This window comes from Pleurodeles waltl, chromosome 4_2 (genome assembly GCF_031143425.1).
Source record: "Pleurodeles waltl isolate 20211129_DDA chromosome 4_2, aPleWal1.hap1.20221129, whole genome shotgun sequence".
NCBI lineage: Eukaryota > Metazoa > Chordata > Amphibia > Caudata > Salamandridae > Pleurodeles > Pleurodeles waltl.
In genome coordinates, this window is record NC_090443.1 from 530143849 (window position 1) to 530168684 (window position 24836).

Sequence of the window (24836 nt, forward strand, 5' to 3'; positions counted from 1 at the left end):
GCAAATTCCCTTTGTGAGTGCGGGGACACCATTACACGTGTGCACTGTACATAGGTCACTACCTATGTACAGCGTCACAATGGTAACTCCGAATATGGCCATGTAACATGTCTCAGATCATGGAATTGTCACCCCAATGCCATTCTGGCATTGGGGGGACAAGTCCATGATTCCCCGGGTCTCTAGCACAGAACCCGGGTACTGCCAAACTGCCTTTCCGGGGTCTCCACTGCAGCTGCTGCTGCCAACCCCTCAGACAGGTTTCTGCCCTCCTGGGGTCCAGGCAGCCCTGGCCCAGGAAGGCAGAACAAAGGACTTCCTCTGAGAGAGGGTGTAACACCCTCTCCCTTTGGAAATAGGTGTGAAGGCTGGGGAGGAGTAGCCTCCCCCAGCCTCTGGAAATGCTTTGATGGGCACAGATGGTGCCCATCTCTGCATAAGCCAGTCTACACCGGTTCAGGGATCCCCCAGCCCTGCTCTGGCGCGAAACTGGGCAAAGGAATGGGGAGTGACCACTCCCCTGACCTGCACCTCCCAAAGGAGGTGCCCAGAGCTCCTCCAGTGTGTCCCAGACCTCTGCCATCTTGGAAACAGAGGTGTCTGTGGCACACTGGACTGCTCTGAGTAACCAGTGCCAGCAGGTGACGTCAGAGGCTCCTTCTGATCGGCTCTTACCTCTCTTGGTAGCCAATCCTCCTTCCTAGGCAGCGAAACCTCCTTTTCTGGCTATTTAGGGTCTCTGCTTTGGGGATCTCACCAAATAACGAATGCAAGAGCTCACCAGAGTTCCTCTGCATCTCCCTCTTCACGTTCTGCACAAGGATCGACCGCTGACTGCTCAGGACGCCTGAAAAACCACAACAAAGTAGCAAGACGACTATTAGCAACCTTGTATCGCTTCATCCTGACGGATTTCTCGACTGTTTCCAGGTGGTGCATGCTCTGGGGGTAGCCTGCCTCCTCTCTGCACCAGGAGCTCTGAAGAAATCTCCTGTGGGTCGACGGAATCTTCCCCCTGCAACCGCAGGCACCAAAAGACTGCATCAGTGGTCCTCTGGGTCCCCTCTCAGCACGACGAGCGTGGTCCCCTGGAACTCAGCAACTCTGTCCAAGTGACTCCCACAGTCCAGTGACTCTTAAGTCCTTGCCTCCCCACGCTAGACTGCATTGCTGGGTACCACATGATTTGCAGCTGCTCCGGCTCCTGTGCACTCTTCCAGGATTTCCTTCGTGCACAGCCAAGCCTGGGTCCCCGACACTCCTTCCTGCAGTGCACAACCTTCTGAGTTGTCCTCCGGCGTCGTGGGACTCCCTTTTGTGACTTCAGGTGGATTCCGGTTCACTTTTCTTCCAAGTGCCTGTTCAGGTACTTCTGCGGGTGCTGCCTGCTTTCTGTGAGGGCTCCCTGAGTTGCTGGGCGCCCCCTCTGTCTCCTCCTCCAAGTGGTGACATCCTGGTCCCTCCTGTGCCACAGTAGCACCCAAAAACCTCTACCGCGACCCTTGCAGCTAGCCGGGCTTGTTTGCGGTCTTTCTGCGTGGGAACACCTCTGCAAGCTTCATCGCGACGTGGGACATCCATCCTCCAAAGGAGAAGCTCCTAGTACTCTTCTTTCTTGCCGAACTCCAAGCTTCTTCCAACAGGTGGCAGCTTCCTTGCACCCTTAGCTGGCATTTCCTGGGCTCCTGCCCATTCTCGACACTGTTGCGACTATTGGACTTGGTCCCCTTGTCTTACAGGTACTCAGGTCCGGAAATCCACTATTGTTGCATTGCTGGTGTTTGTTCTTCCTGCAGAATCCACCTATCACGACTCTGTGCTCTCTGGGGGTAGTAGGTGCAATTTACACCTACCTTTCAGAGTCTTGGGGTGGGCTATTTTTCTAACCCTCACTGTTTTCTTACAGTCCCAGCGACCCTCTCCAAGCTCACATAGGTTTGGGTCCATTCGTGGTTCGCGTTTCACTTTTGGAGTATATGGTTTGTGTTGCCCCTATACCTATGTGCTCCTATTGCTATCTATTGTAATTCTACACTGCTTGCATTACCTTTCTTGCTATTACCTGCATAATTTTGATTTGTGTACATATATCTTGTGTATATATCTTATCCTCATACTGAGGGTACTCACTGAGATACTTTTGGCATATTGTCATAAAAATAAGGTACCTTTATTTTTAGTACTTCTGTGTATTGTGTTTGTGAATTGTGTATTGTGAAATTTCCCCAGACTGATTTGTGTTTTACCGCATTCCTGCAAGCTGGGTGGGGCACACACTGGAGAGGAGAGAGACAGGCTTCCCCGGTACACTTTAAGGGTTACTCTTTGATTCACAGAGAGGTCACAAAGAAGGAGCCTGGGCACATCTCAGGAAGGAGATGGAGCCGATAATGGAATCATCAAGAGTAGGGCCGACACCCTGGGCTAACTTTTTGATAAACACATCATTGTGGCTGACATCCAAATTTGAACTCTAACCTCTCCTATGGCCATTGTTGTGGGGCTATTATCTTTGGAGTTGCACCTGCCGTGACAGGTTGCTTTCAAGAGGAAGAGAGAGCAAAGGAGTGGGCACTTCAGAGGGAATTGTCAGCTGTCAAGCATTCGCTCGGTATGTGTGAGGGGAAATGCTTGGCAGGACTTTTGCCTGTGACCCAGACTAGGGGGCCAAGTCATTCTTGTCTCCCAGCTGGGTTAGGGGGCATCACCCAGGGAATCCAAGATGACCTAGCCTGGAGCACCAGCATCTGCTTGCTATGAGCAAAGTCCAATGGAGAATCCTGTTGAGTGGGCTCCTTCAGCGATGTGTGAGGAGAAGCCTTTTGCACTGACTGGGTTATTGTCTGCATGCAGAAAAACGTTGGGGACCATTCTATAACAGAGGAGTGGGCTGTAGACATCGCTGTACCGATTGGGTCGGAGCCCTTGTCCAGTGAGGGACCTGTGACATGTATGCCATAAGGGGCGCCGTTGGCAGATTGCCATATGGAGTGGGCTGTAGCCATTGTGCGGTTGTGAGCCAGTGACCTTGTTTGCCAGGAAGGGCTGCCGTGAAGGAATCTGATATGCTGATCAGGTCGGTCAGGAGCAGTAGAGATACTTTGATCTCGTATGCCAGAGGGGTTCACCGGTACCAGCAAGAACTGTGACCTGATCGAAATGGTCACCAGAGGGGTGAGGCCACCGTGGGGACCCCTGCACACCTTCCCCTGGACAGAGAAACAGCATTGAGACCTTTGCACTACTTGCTCCCACACCGTGACATGGACCAGAGACTTACTCTGCCAGGAGGAGCAACAAAGGACCTCACATTGTTAGTGCTGCTGCTGTTACTGCTACAGGCTCTATATGAGGAACTTGAGGACCGCTGAGTGTAGCCTACCTGGGCTGCATGTATTGAAATCACCTGAACCAACTACTGCCACTCCATTGCTCACGGAATGGGGGTGCGCTCATGAACTCCGGTCACTCTAATCCTGGGGGTATATATATATATATATATATATATATATATATATATATATATATATATATATATATATAAGATCACTATCATAGGCTATATTGGCAATGAAAACGTCATTTTAATAGCCTATCCAGGACCTTTTTAAAAAAGGACCAATCTTGAACCATAACCAAATAAGCGACAGCACCATCTAGAACACTCTCAACAGAGGCTGAGTCCCTCAGATGTTCTACCACAGGCAGTGTGATGGGAGTTTCCCTGTGCTTTGCTCAGTTCTTCAGCTTTTACTTCCATTTGGCTCATCCAAGATTATATTGTATGTTTCATTTCTCTAACCCTGGCACTAATACGTCAGAGTAACAGAAAGCTTGGTAAAGGACTACAAAAATATGTCTAACCTTTTCCTCGAAAACCCTCACGTTCTGAGAGATGAGGCTAATATTGGGACTACAGAATCTTAAATCTATCACTAATGATGAGAACAGTGAGGATTCCTTCACCTCACAGGAGAGGTCACAGGAAGATGTCACTCCAGGCTCCCCAAAAGCACGCTGAAAAGTCATAAAAAGACTTACCATAAGTCTTCACAAGCTACTTCTTACAGTGAAAATTGAAAGAAAAAGACCCTCAACCATAAGAGAGATCCTCATAACCTGACTATAGGGCTTCTGAAAACTGCCCGTGTAGGAAGCTGGCCTGGTGTGTGGTGGGTACCTAAGGTACCTACACCTTATACCAGGTCCAGGTATCACCTATTAGTGTAGTGTAGGCAGTGTCTAGAAATCTAGGCTCTCTAGAGGTAGCTGTGGATGAGCAGCCAAGGCTTATCTAGGAGACATGCAAAGTGCATGCAATACCACTGTAGTCACACAGCACTTACACACATGAAAGAAAACACTCAGGCCCTCATTACGGCTTCAGCAGTCTTTTTTCAAGACCGCCGAAGCCGCGACTGCCAGCATACCGGCATTTCCACCCGCTGGCCCAGCGAAAACAGCACAATATTGACACCAGCTCGTAATTGAGCCGGCGGCAATGTTGTGGTGCGTTGGGTGCAACAGCACCCGTTGTGCATTTCACTGCCCGTAATTCAGGCAGTAAAATGTACAATGGGGCGGTCCATGAGGGCCCCTGCACTGCCCATGCAAAGTAAATGGGCAGTGCAGGGGCCCCATGGCCCCTATGTCCTCTTTCTGGCAGTCTTTGCATGGAGGTGAGACCGCCATGCAAAGGCTGGTGGAAAGGTTACTTGTAATCCCCAGGGAAGTGCTGCTTACAGCGCTACCCTGGTGGATTGCGACCGGCGAGACTGCCAGGCTGCTGACAGGTGGCAACCTAGCGGTGCCAGCGGTCGGACCGTGGCCCATCTGCCACGGTCAGAATAGGGCGGTCGTACCACCCTCTCTGCGATGTCCAGCCGCCATCGCGACACTCGCAATGTGGGCCTCAGTGTTCCAGAAGTAAAGGTACTTTATTTTATTGACACAATACCAAAAAGTACTATAGAGGCAACAGGAGGTAACACACCAAATATATACACTAGTTAACAGCAATAGGCTTAGAAAAATTATAGAAAACAGTGCAAAGGCACTTAGACAATAGTGACCCTAGGGGGAGCCCAAACCATAAACTAAAATTCTCTTCCAGGGGATCCTCATCAATAGTCATAAACATTGAATATTCCCGCCCTCGTGCGGGGACCCTGGAGCATACATAAAATACACACATGTAAAAGTATGAAATATGCATGAAAAATATATAACATTTTTAATACACAATATTCATACCAAACTCATGTGTGTACAACAGCAATGCAGACTATATTCATAAACAGGCTAAAATGCTTTATTTCTAAGGAGTTTTTTTTTTTTAAACAGTCCCTTTCAAAATTACAATAAGAGAAAAACTTTCCAAAGCCCCATAGCTGGGCCCAGGGAAAGAAGCAGTAGCAACATCAGTGAAAAAAGAGAAAATACGACATTGAAAACAATGGAGCATTATTAGCCAATAGGCTGCATGCAGGTTAACACAGGAGAACCATAAAATTCTGGCACCGTGCCTTTAAGACCCTGAGCACCTCCAGTATCCCACCATGCCTCAGGGGTGAAGGAGAGGTGACAGTTGGTTCACGGTTAGGTCAGTACCTTTTTCCGGCTTCTTCTGAGAGGATCCTGGAGCATTGAGCTCTCAGTTTTTCTCAGGAAAATATTAAAAAACTGCGTTTTTTCTACCTTCACTCGACATTTTACACCTTTGTCTGAGTCAAGGGATTTTTTCCTGACTGGAAAATGCCTTCTCTTTTTGTGAAGTGCCCTTCTTGTGGGAAGAAGAAGAATGCCCAGTCAGATCCTCACTCTCTCTGCATTGTGTGTTTGCCTCAGAGTCACTGCCCTGACACTTGCAGACACTGCAAGAACATGTCAAAAAGAACTCTGAAGGACAGGGAGAAGATCAGACTTCATGGTCTTCATGAGAGGCAGAAGACATCGTCCTCTTCGCTCCCCAGGCAGCCAACAAGCCATTCTCAGGCTAGATCGACGTCAGCTGGAAGGAAGGTGCCTGTTTGTTCCCCGTCGACATCATCGCTGCCACCGTCACATCGTCATAGATCGCCGTCAACAGCGACCCGACCGACGTCGAGGGATACGACGTCAAAGGTACATAGCCACCATAAGGGCAGATCTCCGACGACGGCAACCCACCGATCGATGTCGAGCCAGCACCGGCATACTCATTCGCCGTCGAAGGCCTCATACCCCTCAACGGCACGGAAGACGATGTTGAGATCGCCTCAACGGTGAGAGCAAAGACATCCGTCGTCGACGGCCCATCACTCGACGTTGAGGCACACGACGTTGAGCAGGTTGCGGTCAAGGGACCACCGGTCACCGTCGAGGCGATCGACGTCGAGACCAGAGCAGTCAGTGGTACTCCGACGTTGTTGCAACTTTCAAATTTGACACAGGTGTTGCCTATCTCACAGGGAGAAGAGCGTTGGCTACCGCCGGCTGATAAGAACACTCTCCATAAGGAGTGGTTCGTCTGGGCGGTCGAGAGTCGCTTTGTCTGGGCACATCTCACCCATCAACTTATCGCCAAGGTGATTGGAGAGTCTTAATAAAACTACTGTTTCTCCAGACTCGCCAACAGCGCAGACAGAACGGGCTCTTTCTGCGTCTCGCCAGTCTGCCTCTAGGCCTCGGCGCGCTGCAACAAGATCTCGGAGCAGGTCACGCTCCCAGAGAAGATCTAGATCAAGATCACGCCGTCACAGAAGGTCTCCTTCTTGGTCCACATCGTTGGGGTCTTCAGCAAGAGGGTACTCCCCGACTCTAACGGATTCTCCACCAGCTAGAGTTTCCCTGGTGTACTACATCACAACTTTTAACGAGGTGCTTCTCAGGGGAGCACAGAAGCTGAATATTGAGGTCCCGGAGCCTTCAACCTCCTCATCTGTAATCTTTGAAACCCTGCAACACAGGGCGGTTTCAAAGAAATTGTTACCGCTAGTGCCTGGCCTTCTACAACCAACCATGGACACCTTTTTAGCACCAGCCAACCTCCGATCAGCTCCTGCTAGGATCTTAAAGAAATACAAGGCACCTGATCAAGATCCTTTGTTTCTCAGGACTGATCCACCGCCAGACTCAGTCATATTGGCCGCAGCCCGGGAGACGCACTCAGTGGCATCATCCTCCACGGTTCCACCGGACAAGGAGAGTAGACACCTGGACTCTGGGGAGGCAGATGTGTGGTACGGCGGCTTCCATGATGAAGGTCTTCCAGTCTCGTAAAGCCACAAGAGACCGAGGGGTCAAGCAGACCTCAGCAGTCTACCCGCAAAGCTCCGGCAAAACAATGAGGATTTGCTTCCCTTAATACCGTACACCACTCCGGTTGGGGGAAGTATCACAGCGTTCATTCACGAGTGGTGTGGCATAACAAAAGACAAATGGGTGCTCAACATTGTAGAGAATGGGTACTCTCTTCTTTTCCAGCAACCTCCTCTGCACTTGCCACCAACCAAATGCAATCCGGCTCACATGAGCTTATCACGCAAAGAGGCTCATGCTCTGTTACAGAAAAAAGCAATAGAAAAGGTTCCAGTCGCACACAGAGGGAAAGGGGTATACCCCCGCTATTTTCTAGTAGCAAAGAAGGGTCGGGAAGGAGTTTTCAGACCGATTCTAGACTTGAGGCTCCTGAACAAGTACATAAAGAAGCAAAAGTTCAGAATGCTGGCTCTCCACCAGATTTTCCCTCAACTGCATCGAGGAGACTGGATGTGCTCCATAGATCTGCAAGATGCGTATTTTCATATCCCGATCATTCCCAAACATCGGAAATTCCTACGATTTCTGATAGCCTCCCAACACTATCAGTTCAAGGTGCTTCCTTTCGGCCTAAAATCGGCCCCTCGTGTTTTCTCCAAATGTGTAGCAACGGTAGCGGCGCATTTAAGGAAGCAGAAGATCTTCATTTACCCATACCTAGACGACTGGCTACTGAAAGCCTCCTCTCCAGAGCAGGCGAAAAACCATCTGGATATTGTGCTCAGTGTTTTCCGATCTCTAGGTCTACAAGTCAACTACCAAATGTCCACCCTCATTCCAACACAAACCCTCCACTACCTGGGAGCAATACTGAATACAGAGCTCGAAAGAGTGTATCCTTTGGAGGAACGACTGTTATCAATAAGGAGGAAGTGTCAAGACCTTCTGAGCTCCCACGCCTCTACGGCCCGTCAGGTGACATCTCTGTTGGGCTCCATGGCCTCTTGCATTTTCATTATCCCGAACGCCAGATTGCATATGAGGACTCTTCAAGAGGCTCTGGAGAATAACTGGAACCAGCACACAGGCCACCGGGATCGGCTGATGAAAAGGAACTCCTACTGACAGGTGATGTCTGTGCATCCACCATGACAGGTGATGTCTGTGCATCCACGACAATCGTTACGATGGTGGATGCACAGACATCACCTGTCAGTAGGAGTTCCTTTTCATCAGCCGATCCCGTCCGACACTCTGGTAACGGATGCGTTGCTTGAGGGTTGGGGAGCTCATCTGGGTTCCCTTCAAGCTCAGGGCCTGTGGTCCAACAAAGAAAGAGCATATCACATCAACCTGCTGGAGCTCAGAGCAGTTCATCTGGCTCTCAAGTCTTTTGCTCCATCGATTCAGGGGAAATCTCTCCTAGTACAAACGGACAATACGTCGACAATGTATTATCTGAACAAACAAGGAGGAACGAGACCCCTGTCCCTGTCTCGGGAGTCTCAGGCCATTTGGCATTGGCTCTCAGCGAGGGGAATGTCTTTCACAGCAATTCACCTCCCAGGGCAGCAAAACGTGGAAGCAGACTTCCTAAGCAGAACCCTCGAGGACGCCCACGATTGGGTTCTTCACGACGAGGTTGTCGAAGACATCTTCGTTCAGTTGGGTCAGCCTCAGTTAGATCTCTTCGCAGACGAGGTAAACAAGGCATGCCCAGACTTCGTGTCCAGGTTCTACCGCCCGGGAACTCGAGGGAATGCCCTGTTGATCGATTGGTCAGGGATATTTCTCTACGCCTTTCCACTGATTCCCCTCATACCAGCTGTGATAAACAAACTCTACAGATCCAGGACCAGAATGTTCTCATAGCCCGCAATGGCGCGTCAGTTCTGGTACACGGATCTCCTCAACCTATCAGAACAACCGCACAGGAGGCTGCAGTGCAGACCGGATCTCCTTTGCAGGCTGGGAGGCAGGATACTTCACCCCAACCTTCCCTCTCCGAGCTTGACGGCATGGCTCCTGAATTCCTGTAGTATGGGCATCTAGGGCTCTCACAGGAGTGCATGAACATCTTAAAGGAGTCCAGACGACCTTCCACGCGGCGTTCTTACGCGTTCAAGTGGAAGAGATTCTACATATGGTGTTGTCAGCCAGGTCAGAATCCCATACTGGCTCAGGAGGAGGTCATACTGTCTTACCTGCTCCATCTGGCGAAATCAGGTTTGCAAGTGTCATCTATTAAGGTACATTTATCTGCCATTACAGCCTATCGTAAGTCACCTTCACAGGAATCCTTTTTTAGAAGACCAGTAGTCAAGGATTTCTTAGAAGGTTTGAAGAAGGTTTTTCCACCCATTCGAAAACCCTCTCCACCATGGGAACTAAACATAGTATTATCTAGACTCATGGGCCCTCCTTTCGAACCTATCCACAAAGCTTCTTTGCAACACCTTACGTGGAAGACAGCTTTCCTCGTAGCTATTACTTCAGCGAGGAGGGTCAGTGAAATTCAGGCTTTGTCCTCCAAGGAACCGTACACGGTTTTCCATGAAAATAGAGTGGTTCTACGAACTCATCCATCATTCTTACCTAAGGTGGTGTCGGAATTTCACATTAATCCGACTATTTCGCTACCAACTTTTTCCCCCAATCCGGATACTCCGGCGGAAAAAGCTTTACACTCTCTGGATTTGAAAAGAGTGCTAAAATTTTACTTGGATAAGACCAAATTGATTAGACGATCTCACCACCTATTTGTAAATTACGGTCATATGAGAACAGGTGATGCAGCCTCAAAACGAACAATATCTAGATGGATAGTTTCATGTATTGTTACTGCATATCATTTGGCTAACAAACTGTTATTAGCTAGGCCTAAAGCTCATTCGACAAGAGGAAAAGCGGCTACTGCTGCCCTCCATAATAATGTTCCAATCTCTGAAATCTGTAAGGCTGCTACATGGAAGTCTACATACATTTACTAGGCATTACTGTTTGGACTCAGATGCCAGATCGGACGCTCAAGTTAGGCAAATTTGTTTCCTGCACTTCTATTGGACAGTCCGCAGAGATAGGGGATGGGCTTGCTAATCTATTCAATGTTTATGACTATTGATTAGGATCCCCTGGAAGAGAAGGATAAGTTACTTACCTGTAAATCCTAGTTCTCTTCCAGGGGTATCCTCATCAAAGTCATAAACAACCCACCATCCTCCCCGGACGTAAGTCTCCTAGAAGTGCAGGACAGACTATCTCTATAATCTGTTGGACACATTGTCATGTAAAAAAAGAACTGACCTAACTGTGAACCAACTGTCACCTCTCCTTCACCCCTGAGGCATGGTGGGACACTGGAGGTGCTCAGGGTCTTAAAGGCACGGTGCCAGAATTTTATGGTTCTCCTGTGTTAACCTGCATGCAGCCTATTGGCTAATAATGCTCCATTGTTTTCAATGTAGGTTTTTCTCTTTTTTCACTGATGTTGCTTCTGCTTCTTTCCCTGGGCGCAGCTATGGGGCTTTGGAAAGTTTTTCTCTTATTGTAATTTTGAAAGGGACTGTTTAAAAAAAAAAAAAAAATCCATAGAAATAAAGCATTTTAGAATGTTTATGAATATAGTCTGCATTGCTGTTGTACACACATGAGTTTGGTATGAATATTGTCTGCTAAAAATGTTATATATATATTTTTCATGCATATTTCATACTTTTACATGTGTGTATTTTATGTATGCACGAGGGCGGGAATATTCAATGTTTATGACTTTGATGAGGATACCCCTGGAAGAGAACTAGGATTCACAGGTAAGTAACTTATCCATATTGAATGCAAACACAGGACCCCCACCTAGGTAACTGGAATGTGTAGAGGGAAGCTGGGGGTACTAGGAAACCCCAACGGTAAGTACCACAGTGCCCCCTAGCGACCAAGAGAAAAGGAGTAAGTTAGTGGATTTTCCCCAAACCACCCAAAAGGAAGGACATGAAGAAAATGCAACACCCAGACGACTGCAAGAAACCAGCGGTGTAGTCCTAAAGAAGAAGACCTGTACAGAAGGGGACCAAGTCCAGAAGTCACAGAAGAGTCCAGGAGAAGTAGGAGCTACTACCCACCCAGCTGTGGATGCAGGGGTTGGTGGTTGGTTATGTGAAGAAGGTCAGCACTGCAGCCTTGGAGCTGGTGAAGAGTTCCTGAGGGATGCAGACTACGTCCCATGCCGGAAGAAGGATTGCAGTCAGTGCAGAAATTCCACCAAGAAGCCAAGGCAAAGGCAAATGTCGTAGTTGGCGATATGTGAAGCTGCCGGGGACCAGCAAGGCCCATGAGGACTCAACCCAGGAGGGGTAATCAGAGGGGACCCTCAGCGACACAGAGAGCTCACAGAAGCAAAGGCAGCACCCATAGGAGTCCCACAGTACGAGAACACAGGAGTCGCAGAAGGGCCCATGCAGCACAAATGGAGAAAGGTCCCATGCCGCAAGATAACCATGCAGAAGGCTGTGCATTGCAGGAATGAGTGCTGGGGACTGGAGCTACACCCAGCCTAAAGATCCCATGGAGGAGATGCAAACAAGCCTTGGCAGCTGCAAGAGTCACAGTGCATGAGGGTACTGTCCTGCATGGAAAGGCATGGGCTTACCTCCACCAGGGTTGGACAGCTGGCAGAGAGGACCAAGGGGACTACTCCGGACTACGACTGTGATGCAACTCAGGATGAGAGGAAATCCGTGTAGCCGGTCGTCATTGCAGTGTGACTCCACTCCAAAGGAGATTAATTTTTTCTTATTGTGCAGTCTGAAGACTCGCCGCCTTCAGAGGATGCACAGCCGGGGAAATGTTACAGAAGCTGGATGGAGCCTTGGAAACAGTGTTGCAAGAAAAGTCTACTTTGTGGATGCAGATTGTCAGTTCCTCAAGGGTCCAGTCACGGTTCCAGTGGCTAGAAGTCGAAGTAAGGTTGCAGAGGAGTTCTGCTGGAATCTTGGAAGCCGAATCTGAGGACCCACCCAAGAGAGACCCTAATTAGCCCTGAAAGGGGGATTGGTCACCTAGCCAGGTGTCCACCTATCAGGAAGGGGCTCTTACATCACCTGCCTGGCCTGGCCTGGCCACTCAGATTCTTCCAGAGGTCCCTGCCACCCTTAGATTTAAGATGGCAGGGCCCAGGGATCTTCTGGAGTAGCTCTGGGCACCACCCCTGGGGTAGTGATGGACAGGGGAGTGGTCACTTCCCTTTGTATTGTCCAGTTTTGCGCGAGAGCAGGGACTGGTGGTCCCTGAACCAGTGTACACTTGTTTATGCACAGAGGGCACCAAATGTGCCTTTCAGAGCATACCAGTGGCTTGGGAAGGCTACCCCTCCCAAGCCATGTAACACCTATTTCCAAAGGGCAAGGGTGTTACCCCTTTCTCCCGTAGGAAATCCTTTGTTCTGCCTTCCTGGGCTTGAGCTGTTCAAGGAGCAGTAGGGCAGAAACCTGTCCGAAGGGTGGCAGCAGCTTGGGCTGACTGGAAGACCCTGGAAGACTGGTAGGAGCAATGCTGGTGGTCCTCTGTGGAGCCCCCAGAGTGCATGGAATCATACTTCCAACATTATTGGAGTATGATTCCAAGATGTTAGATATCAGACATACCTAGGTTCGGAGTTACCAGTATGTAGCTGGACATAGGTAGTGACCTTTTGCCTGATATTGATGCGGAGTTGACTGAGAAGTGTGCTGGGACCCTGCTAACCAGGCCCCAGCACCAGTGTTCTTTCACTAAAAATGTACCATTGTTTCCACAATTGGCACACCCCTGGCACACAGATAAGTCCCTTGTAAAAGGTACCAGTGGTACCAAGCGCCCTGTGACCAGGGAAGGTCTCTAAGGGCTGCAGCATGTGTTGTGCCACCCTTAGGGACCCCTCACGTAACACATGCACACTGCCATTGTAGATTGTGTATGTTGGTGGGGAGAAAAAGACAAAGTCGACATGGCATCCCCCTCAGGATGGCATGCCCACAAAATACTGCCTGTGGCATAGGTAAGTCACCCCTCTAGCAGGCCTTACAGCCCTAAGGCAGAGTGCACTGTACCAAAGGTGAGGGCATAGCTGCATGAGCAAGATGCTCCTACAGTGCCTAAGTCTATTCTTAGACATTGTAAGTATAGTGTGGCCATATTGAGTATATGGTCTGAGAGTTTGTCAAAAACGAACTTCACAGCTCCATAATGGCTGCACTGAATACTGGGAAGTTTGATATCAAACTTCTCAGAATAATAAACCCACACTGATGCCAGTGTTGGGTTTATTAAAAATGGACACAGAGGGCATCTTAGAAATGCCCCCTGTATTTTATCCAATTCTTCAGTGCAGGACTGACTGGTCTGTGCCAGCCTGCTGCGGAGAGATGAGTTTCTGACCCCCTGGGGTGAGGGCCCTTGTGCCCTCTGAGGCCAGAAACAAAGCCTGCTCTGGGTGGAGGTGCTTCACACCTCCCCCCTGCAGGAACTGTAACACCTAGCAGTGAGCCTCAAAGGCTCAGGCTTCGTGTTACAATGCCCCAGGGCACCCCAGCTAGTGCAGATGCCCGCCCCCTGGACACAGCCCCCACTTTTGGCAGCAAGTCCAGGGGAAATAATGAGAAAAACAAGGAGGAGTCACCCTCCAGTCAGGACAGCCCCTAAGTTGTCCTGAACTGAGGTGACCCCTGCCTTTAGAAATCCTCCATCTTGATTTTGGAGGATTTCCCCAATAGGAATAGGGATGTGCCCCCCTCCCCTCAGGGAGGAGGCACAAAGAGGGTGTAGCCACCCTGAGCAGCGGCTCTGCTCAACAACAGCAACTTTGTTGCAACAAAGAAGCAACTTCTTAAGACTTCACGTTTCCCGCTGGAAGCGTGAGATTTCCCACTCTGCACCCGACGCCCCCAGCTCGAGATCCAGAGAACAAACACCACAGGGAGGACTCCCCGGTGACTGCGAATCCGTGAGTAGCCTGAGACGACCCCCCTGGACCCCCACAGCGATGCCTGCAGAGAGAATCCAGAGGCTCCCCCTGACCGTGACTGCCTGTAACAAAGGATCTGACGCCTGGAACAAGCACTGCACCCGCAGCCCCCAGGACCTGAAGGAACTGAACCTCAGTGCAGGAGAGACCCCCAGGTGGCCCTCTACCTAGCCCAGGTGGTGGCTGTCCTGAGAAGCCCCCCGTGCCTGCCTGCACTGCTAGAGTGACCCCCAGGTCCCTCCATCGTTTCCTATCTGAAACCCGACGCCTGATTTGCACACGGCACCCGGCCGGCCCTGTGCCGCTGAGGGTGTGTTTTGTGTGCCTACTTGTGTCCCCCCCAGTGCTCTACAAAACCCCCCTGGTCTGCCCCCGAGGACGTGGGTTCATACCTGCTGGCAGACTGGAACCGAAGCACCCCTGTTCTCCATAGGCGCCTATGTGTTTTGGGCACATCTTTGACCTCTGCACCTGACCGGCCCTGAGCTGCTGGTGTGGTAACTTTGGAGTTGCCTTGAACCCCCAAAGGTGGGCTGCCTATGCCCACGAACTGAGACTCGTTAGTGTTTTACTTACCTGACAAACTAACCATTACTTACCTCCCCCAGGAACTGTTGATTTTTGCACTGTGTCCACTTTTAAAATAGCTTATTGCCACTTTAACCAAGACTGTATATGATATTGCTTTTATTCAAAGTTCCTAACTTACCTGTGTGGAGTACCTTGCATTTAATATATTTACTTCAAATCTCGAACCTGTGGTTCTTAAAATAAACTAAGAAAATATATTTTTCTATATAAAAACCTATTGGCCTGGAGTAAGTCTTTGAGTGTGTGTTCCTCATTTATTAACTGTTTATGTACAACAAATGCTTAACACTACCCTCTGATAAGCCTACTGCTCGACCACACTACCACAAAATAGAGCATTAGAATTATCTAATTTTGCCACTATCTTACCTCTAAGGGGATCCCTTGGACTCTGTGCACACTATTTTGTACTTTGAAATAGTATATACAGAGCCAACTTCCTACAAGCGGTTGTTCCAGTCCTCGAGGTCCTACGTCTGCTCGGTCTGTTTGCTTCTTGCATTCTGTTGGTCACCTCATGCATGTTGGCACATGAGGGCTCCCCAATGGTGCTTCCTCAAGCAGTGGTTTCAACACAAAAGGAATCTTGAGGAGTCGATAACGATCTCCAAAGACTCTGCAACAGATCTACGATGGTGGACTGTGGACAGCAAGCTTTCTAAGGAAGGCCGTTTTGTTTACCACCTCCAGTGGCCACGCTCATAACGGATGCCTCCACTCTAGGGTGGGGAGCTCATCTAGGGGACCTGGAGATCAAAGGTTGGTTATTGGTCTCCAGTGAAACAGATGTTTCACTTCAATCTGTTAGAATTACGCGCAATACATCTGGCTATCAAGGCCTTCCTCCCATCCCTTCACGGTCAGTCTGTTCAGGTCTTGACGGACAACACTACTGCGATGTGGTACATCAACAAGCAGGGAGGTGTTTGGTGGTACCTTCTCTGCAGAGAGGCTCTGCGGCTCTTGTCCTGGGCTCAGGATCATCGGATTTGCTTAGTAGCAAACCATCTGGCCGGGGTTCTCAACCTACGTGTGGACAGTCTCAGTCGGAATTTCTTGGCCGATCACGAGTGGCGTCTCCATCCAGACCTGGTCCTTCACATCTTCTGGATGTGGGGTTTCCACAGATAGACCTGTTAGCACTCGGGAGAACGCACACTGCCCGTCGTTCTGCAGTTTCCAGTATCCGGTGCAAGGAGCATTGGGGGAGGCGTTTCAGATGTCTTGGTGCGGACAGTTACTTTATGCGTTTCCCCCCATACCCTTGATTCCTCAGGTTCTGAGGAAGATTTGTCACGATCGGGCTCAAGTCATTTTGATTGCTCTGGATTGGCCAAGAAGGTTTTGGTACACAGACCTTCTCCAACTCTCACTGTGCCCTCCGCTCCATCTCCCTCACAGGGCAGACCTCCTCTCGCAGTCGCAGGTTCTACACTGCCACCTCCAGAGTATGCACCCACATGCCTGGAGATGAACGGAGCAATCTGAGTTCTTTTTCTCTCCCTCCAAAAGTGGTGGATGTTATTTTATCGGCCAGGCGACACTCCACAAAGACTGCCTATGCCAACAGATGGGCAAATGTGTTACTTGGTGGGGAGAGAGGCAAATTGATCACTTAAAGGCTCATTTATCTGATGTTCTGCTGTTTGCCCTTTCTTTAGCACAGAAGGGTTGTGCAGTTGTGACTGTGAAAGGCTATTTATCGGCTCTGTCGGCCTTTCTGGGCCTTCCTGATCAACTTTTCTTGTTTAAATCTCCTATAGTTGTTCTTGCTCTTAGTGTCAAATCTCCCTTTACATCCTTTTATGCTGACAAGGTTGTGTTGAGAACCAGGGTGGCTTTCCTTCCTAAGGTTGTCACTCCCTTCCATATGGGGCAGTCTATTCATCTTTCATCCTTCTACCCTTCTCCTCACCCTTCACAGGAGGAAGAAAGACTTCATCGCCTAGACCCGAGAAGAGCTCTGAGTTTTTATGTTGGAAGAACAAAAGACTTTTGTGTGGATGACCAACTCTTTGTTAATTATGTGGGCAAGATGAAAGGCAAAGCTGTCCATAAGCTGTCCATAAGAGACCCATAACCAGGTGGGTCATTCTTTGCATAAAGATTTGTTATTCACTAGCAAAGAAGGTTCCTCCTGAGGGTATTAGAGCCCATTCCACCAGAGTTAAGTGTGCCACTTCGGCCTTGGCTAGAGGTGTACCAGTGGTGGATATTTGCAAGGCAGCAACTTGGGCTTCCCTCCAAACTTTCCCAAAGCATTATTGCTTGGATTCGATAGTTAAGAGGGGTGGCCATTTTGCACATTCTGTGTTGCAGGATTTCTTGGTGTGACCAGCCAGGCACCCACCGCCGAGTGCAGTACTGCTTTGGAACTCTGTTCATAAGGTGAGGAATCCACAGGTAGTTGTATCAATCAGAAGAACAAGTTACTTACTTTCAGTAACGCTTTTTCTGGTGGATACAGTAGCTACCTGTGGATTCCTGAGAGTCCCACTCGCCCACTGCTGATTACACCATCCAGTGGGAAAAGCAGTTCCTAAACTGTTGTCATCTATGGCAGAAAATAAGTCCTGGATCTCGACACATGTAGGCAGATGTTACAATTCACCCAGATTTCGCCCACTACTCCACCAAAACGAGGGCTCCAACCTCATCTCAATCTCCTTTAGAAGAAAGTGCTAGCTACACTAACCAAAGGTTCCATATAGAAAAGCCCACATTCTCAGAAAGGAATAGGCTTCTATTCTCGTTTTTTTCTCATAAACCAGAAAGCAGAGGAGTGTCCATCCATCATAGACCTCCAGAAATTAAACAAGTATTTCCAGAAACAATCCTTTTATGTGGTCACCGTGTCGCTCAGCACATGACAGCATCGAATGTACCGGATTTATACTTTCGCATTCCCACCCACTCATCAGAGTTCTTCCATTTGCTTCAAATCACCTTTTTTGAGGAAGGGTTTCCCCAACTTCAACAATTCGTTGATAAAAGCACCAATGGCATTTCAAGTGTCCAAGGCCACAGAGGCTTGCCTAAAGTTGTTTCACAAGCTAAATCTCCTTTTAAATTAGCTAAGATAATCACCTCCTCCATCCAAGAAGATACTGTTATTGAGCCTCAGCACTAGATGCTGTCCAAAGACAAGGTTCTAGGAACTGGCTCTAAAAAAACAAAAATGAAAAGAAAAAAAAATCAGTATGTCTGTTCAGTTGGCTTTTGGCATTATGTCCTCAGCGATCAATCTGATTCCTTTTGTACGCCTGAAAATGATTGCCTTGCAGGAGCAGCTACAAAAACAATGGATTAATTCAAAGGAGTCATTTGTGGCCTGGTGAATTTCACATATGTATGATGGAAGCTCTTGTCTGGTGGCCTCAGACTACAAATGTTTCCCTGGAAAGCTGGGCAGGCATATGCAGAACCTCTAATTTGAGAAAAGTCTCTGGTGTTAGTTTGGAAGGACAATACCACCAGAATGCAACACATGAATAAACAAAGTGGCACATGATCTTTGGCGCTGTCTAAGGAAGAACAGGAAATCTCATAGCAGACATGCTAAACAAAACTGGAAAAGGCCTCCACGAGGGGGAGGTATGATCTTGTTCTGGGGCAAACCGGCTCTGCATTCCTTTGCAAAAAATGAAACCTGCAAATGCCAGTTCCATGAAAGTTGACATCCACATCCAGGATCTTGGAAGAATGCCTTTTGACAGTTGGTTCAGGATCTATACCAACCTTTCTCTCCGATACCTTTAATACCAAAGATTCTCACCAAGAGGAAAGCAAAGCAGTGTTGTCTCATCCTGATAGCCCCCAGGTGGCTAGCTCAGCATTGGTTCACGGAGCTTCTCCTGCTATCAGAATACAACCACATTCATGTCCCAACATTCTGTAAACTTTTGACGATGCACTAATGCCAGGTCCTTCATCCTGACCCGACCTGTCTCCTCTTATACGCACAGCTCCTAAATTCCATCAATTCAAAGATCTCAGTATTGCACAGGACTGCAGGTGTATTCTCTCCAAGTTAAAGCGGAAGCCACAATAAAGACATGTAAACGTTAAAGGAAATGTTTCTGCCTATGGCGCCAGAAAATCAAACCTACATCATCTGCTAGCATAGCATAATCTGGCAAATAACTATCCTATCTCCTCTCACTAGCTCATTCATAGTTGGTACCTGTGTCCATTAAGGTACGGCTTACAGCCATATCAAGATTTAGATGTTCATCACATTTTCTCTTTCTACTCTTGCAGAATCATCAAACATTTCTTAAAAGAGTTATTCAGTAAGGGCTCCTTCTCGGACTGACACCTGAACGTAGTTCTAATTAAACTCATGAAGAGTTCATTTGAACCCATTCACAGAGCACACCTCATATTTCTCACATGGAAGGTCGTCTTGTTACATGCACTCACTCCGACAAGTAGGATAGAGGAGATCCAGGCTTTCTCAACTGAAAAGCCTTCTTGCGTCTCACAGGCAATTTAGTACTTCTCTTTACCAATCCAAAGGTTTATTCCCAAGGTTCCTTCAGATTTTGCCTCAATTAACCTATAATACTTCAAATGTTTCTCCTGAATTCAACATCACCAGTTTAGAAGTCAATTTATTTGCTGCGTATCAAATGATATCTAAAATTTCTGCTTGAATTGCACTAAACAACTCATGTGAAATGACCAACTGTTAGACTCAGATGGACACTGTAGGAGGCTGGACTGGCTTGTAGTGAGTACCAAGGGGTACTTGCACCTTGCACCAGGCCCAGTTATCCCTTATTAGTGTATAGGGTGTCTAGCAGCTTAGGCTGATAGATAATGGTAGCTTAGCAAAGCAGCTCAGGCTGAACTAGGAGACGTGTGAAGCTACTACAGTACCACTTAGTGTCATATGCACAATATCATAAGAAAACACAATACACAGTTATACTAAAAATAAAGGTACTTTATTTTTATGACAATATGCCAAAGTATCTTAGAGTGTACCCTCAGTGAGAGGATAGGAAATATACACAAGATATATATACACAATAGCAAAAATATGCAGTATAGTCTTAGAAAACAGTGCAAACAATGTATAGTTACAATAGGATGCAATGGGGAAACATAGGGATAGGGGCAACACAAACCATATACTCCAGAAGTGGAATGCGAACCACGAATGGACCCCAAACCTATGTGACCTTGTAGAGGGTCGCTGGGACTATTAGAAAATATTGAGAGTTAGCAAAATAACCCTCCCCAAGACCCTGAAAAGTGAGTGCAAAGTGCACCAAAGTTCCCCTAAGGACAAAATAGTCGTGTTAGAGGGAAAATGCAAGGAAAACACAAATCAGCAATGCAACAACGATGGATTCCTGACTGAGGGTACCTGTGGAACAAGGGGACCAAGTCCAAAAGTCACAAGCAGCTCGGAGATGGGCAGATGCCCAAGAAATGCCAGCGGTTGGTGCAAAGAAGCTCTTACTAGGCTGAAGAACTGTGAATACTGCAGGAACGACAAGGGCTAGAGACTTCCCCTTTGGAGGATGGATCCCCCACGCCTTGGAGAGTCGTGCAGAAGTGTTTTCCCGCCGGATGGACGCCAACAAGCCTTGCTACACGCAAATCGTGCGTTTGGCGTTTTTGGACGCTGCTGGGGCCCAGGAGGGACCAGGAGGTCGCAAATTGGACCTGCAGAGAGAGGGGACGTCGAGCAAGACAAAGAGCCCTCACTGAAGCAGGTAGCACCCAGAGAAGTGCCAGAAACAGGCACTACGAGGATGCGTGAAACGGTGCTCGCCGAAGTTGCACAAAGGAGTCCCACGTCGCCGGAGACCAACTTAGAAAGTCGTGCAATGCAGGTTAGAGTGCCGTGGACCCAGGCTTGGCTGTGCACGAAGGATTTCCGCCGGAAGTGCACAGGGGCCGGAGTAGCTTGCAAAGTCGCGGTTCCCAGCAATGCAGCCCAGCGAGGTGAGGCAAGGACTTACCTCCACCAAACTTGGGCTGAAGAGTCACTGGACTGTGGGGGTCACTTGGACGGTGTCGCTGGATTCGAGGGACCTCGCTCGTCGTGCTGAGAGGAGACCCAAGGGACCGGTAATGCAGCTTTTTGGTGCCTGCGGTTGCAGGGGGAAGATTCCGTCGACCCACGGGAGATTTCTTCGGAGCTTCTGGTGCAGAGAGGAGGCAGGCTACCCCCACAGCATGCACAAGCAGGAAAACAGTCGAGAAGGCGGCAGGATCAGCGTTACAGAGTTGCAGTAGTCGTCTTTGCTACTATGTTGCAGGTTTGCAGGCTTCCAGCGCGGTCAGCGGTCGTTTCCTTATCAGAAGGTGAAGAGAGAGATGCAGAGGAACTCGGCTGAGCTCATGCATTCGTTATCTAAAGTTTCCCCAGAGACAGAGACCCTAAATAGCCAGAAAAGAGGGTTTGGCTACCTAGGAGAGAGGAAAGGCTACTAACACCTGAAGGAGCCTATCAGCAGGAGTCTCTGACGTCACCTGGTGGCACTGGCCACTCAGAGCAGTCCAGTGTGCCAGCAGCACCTCTGTTTCCAAGATGGCAGAGGTCTGGAGCACACTGGAGGAGCTCTGGACACCTCCCAGGGGAGGTGCAGGTCAGGGGAGTGGTCACTCCCCTTTCCTTTGTCCAGTTTCGCGCCAGAGCAGGGGCTAAGGGGTCCCTGAACCGGTGTAGACTGGCTTTTGCAGAATTGGGCACATCTGTGCCCAACAAAGCATTTCCAGAGGCTGGGGGAGGCTACTCCTCCCCTGCCTTCACACCATTTTCCAAAGGGAGAGGGTGTCACACCCTCTCTCAGAGGAAGTTCTTTGTTCTGCCATCCTGGGCCAGGCCTGGCTGGACCCCAGGAGGGCAGCTGCCTGTCTGAGGGGTTGGCAGCAGCAGCAGCTGCAGAGAAACCCCAGGAAGGGCAGTCTGGCAGTACCAGGGTCTGTGCTACAGACCACTGGGATCATGGAATTGTACCAACAATGCCAGGATGGCATAGAGGGGGCAATTCCATGATCATAGACATGTTACATGGCCATATTCGGAGTTACCATGGTGAAGCTACATATAGGTAGTGACCTATATGTAGTGCACGCGTGTAATGGTGTCCCCGCACTCACAAAGTTCAGTGAATTGGCTCTGAACAATGTGGGGGCACCTTGGCTAGTGCCAGGGTGCCCTCACACTAAGTAACTTTGCACCTAACCTTTACCAGGTAAAGGTAAGACATATAGGTGACTTATAAGTTACTTAAGTGCAGTGTAAAATGGCTGTGAAATAACGTGGACGTTATTTCACTCAGGCTGCAGTGGCAGGCCTGTGTAAGAATTCCCTACACTCAAACCTCTCTCTATGCAGAGACTCCTTGCTCCTTTCCAGCTAAGGTGATCATATGCAAGTTTGGACAGTTCAACATTTTTTCCTGTGCCAGACATTTTTTAGAGAGAGTTAAAGTGATAGAAAAAGAGGAAAAAGTTTTCAGAACTTTTTGGAAAGACAGAAAAAAACTTTTTAAACTTTTAAGAACTTTTTGAAAGTTTTAGAAGTACTTTTCAGCACTTAGAAAAGAGTGCAAAAAGGAAATGCAACACTTTTTGGCTATGTGTATATACACTGACCTTGTTTTGTATATTTTTCTCTTATGAAAAGTACAATGACAAGAGTGGTAAGTAGTCTCAAGCACTTATCCCACCGCTGCACAACCAATGTAGGAGGCTGGACTGGCTTGTAGTGAGTACCAAGGGGTACTTGCACCTTGCACCAGGCCCAGTTATCCCTTATTAGTGTATAGGGTGTCTAGCAGCTTAGGCTGATAGATAATGGTAGCTTAGCAAAGCAGCTCAGGCTGAACTAGGAGACGTGTGAAGCTACTACAGTACCACTTAGTGTCATATGCACAATATCATAAGAAAACACAATACACAGTTATACTAAAAATAAAGGTACTTTATTTTTATGACAATATGCCAAAGTATCTTAGAGTGTACCCTCAGTGAGAGGATAGGAAATATACACAAGATATATATACACAATAGCAAAAATATGCAGTATAGTCTTAGAAAACAGTGCAAACAATGTATAGTTACAATAGGATGCAATGGGGAAACATAGGGATAGGGGCAACACAAACCATATACTCCAGAAGTGGAATGCGAACCACGAATGGACCCCAAACCTATGTGACCTTGTAGAGGGTCGCTGGGACTATTAGAAAATATTGAGAGTTAGCAAAATAACCCTCCCCAAGACCCTGAAAAGTGAGTGCAAAGTGCACCAAAGTTCCCCTAAGGACAAAATAGTCGTGTTAGAGGGAAAATGCAAGGAAAACACAAATCAGCAATGCAACAACGATGGATTCCTGACTGAGGGTACCTGTGGAACAAGGGGACCAAGTCCAAAAGTCACAAGCAGCTCGGAGATGGGCAGATGCCCAAGAAATGCCAGCGGTTGGTGCAAAGAAGCTCTTACTAGGCTGAAGAACTGTGAATACTGCAGGAACGACAAGGGCTAGAGACTTCCCCTTTGGAGGATGGATCCCCCACGCCTTGGAGAGTCGTGCAGAAGTGTTTTCCCGCCGGATGGACGCCAACAAGCCTTGCTACACGCAAATCGTGCGTTTGGCGTTTTTGGACGCTGCTGGGGCCCAGGAGGTCGCAAATTGGACCTGCAGAGAGAGGGGACGTCGAGCAAGACAAAGAGCCCTCACTGAAGCAGGTAGCACCCAGAGAAGTGCCAGAAACAGGCACTACGAGGATGCGTGAAACGGTGCTCGCCGAAGTTGCACAAAGGAGTCCCACGTCGCCGGAGACCAACTTAGAAAGTCGTGCAATGCAGGTTAGAGTGCCGTGGACCCAGGCTTGGCTGTGCACGAAGGATTTCCGCCGGAAGTGCACAGGGGCCGGAGTAGCTTGCAAAGTCGCGGTTCCCAGCAATGCAGCCCAGCGAGGTGAGGCAAGGACTTACCTCCACCAAACTTGGGCTGAAGAGTCACTGGACTGTGGGGGTCACTTGGACGGTGTCGCTGGATTCGAGGGACCTCGCTCGTCGTGCTGAGAGGGGACCCAAGGGACCGATAATGCAGCTTTTTGGTGCCTGCGGTTGCAGGGGGAAGATTCCGTCGACCCACGGGAGATTTCTTCGGAGCTTCTGGTGCAGAGAGGAGGCAGGCTACCCCCACAGCATGCACAAGCAGGAAAACAGTCGAGAAGGCGGCAGGATCAGCGTTACAGAGTTGCAGTAGTCGTCTTTGCTACTATGTTGCAGGTTTGCAGGCTTCCAGCGCGGTCAGCGGTCGTTTCCTTATCAGAAGGTGAAGAGAGAGATGCAGAGGAACTCGGCTGAGCTCATGCATTCGTTATCTAAAGTTTCCCCAGAGACAAAGACCCTAAATAGCCAGAAAAGAGGGTTTGGCTACCTAGGAGAGAGGAAAGGCTACTAACACCTGAAGGAGCCTATCAGCAGGAGTCTCTGACGTCACCTGGTGGCACTGGCCACTCAGAGCAGTCCAGTGTGCCAGCAGCACCTCTGTTTCCAAGATGGCAGAGGTCTGGAGCACACTGGAGGAGCTCTGGACACCTCCCAGGGGAGGTGCAGGTCAGGGGAGTGGTCACTCCCCTTTCCTTTGTCCAGTTTCGCGCCAGAGCAGGGGCTAAGGGGTCCCTGAACCGGTGTAGACTGGCTTTTGCAGAATTGGGCACATCTGTGCCCAACAAAGCATTTCCAGAGGCTGGGGGAGGCTACTCCTCCCCTGCCTTCACACCATTTTCCAAAGGGAGAGGGTGTCACACCCTCTCTCAGAGGAAGTTCTTTGTTCTGCCATCCTGGGCCAGGCCTGGCTGGACCCCAGGAGGGCAGCTGCCTGTCTGAGGGGTTGGCAGCAGCAGCAGCTGCAGAGAAACCCCAGGAAGGGCAGTCTGGCAGTACCAGGGTCTGTGCTACAGACCACTGGGATCATGGAATTGTACCAACAATGCCAGGATGGCATAGAGGGGGCAATTCCATGATCATAGA

General features: G+C 49.0%; 1 protein-coding gene across 1 annotated transcript in view; it reads left to right on the top strand.

Annotated features, from left to right (window-relative positions):
* The window catches only part of SHCBP1L (SHC binding and spindle associated 1 like), a 1202144-nt gene that overhangs the window by 234810 nt on the left and 942498 nt on the right, over positions 1 to 24836 (top strand). The gene's annotated exons all lie outside the window — the stretch shown is intronic.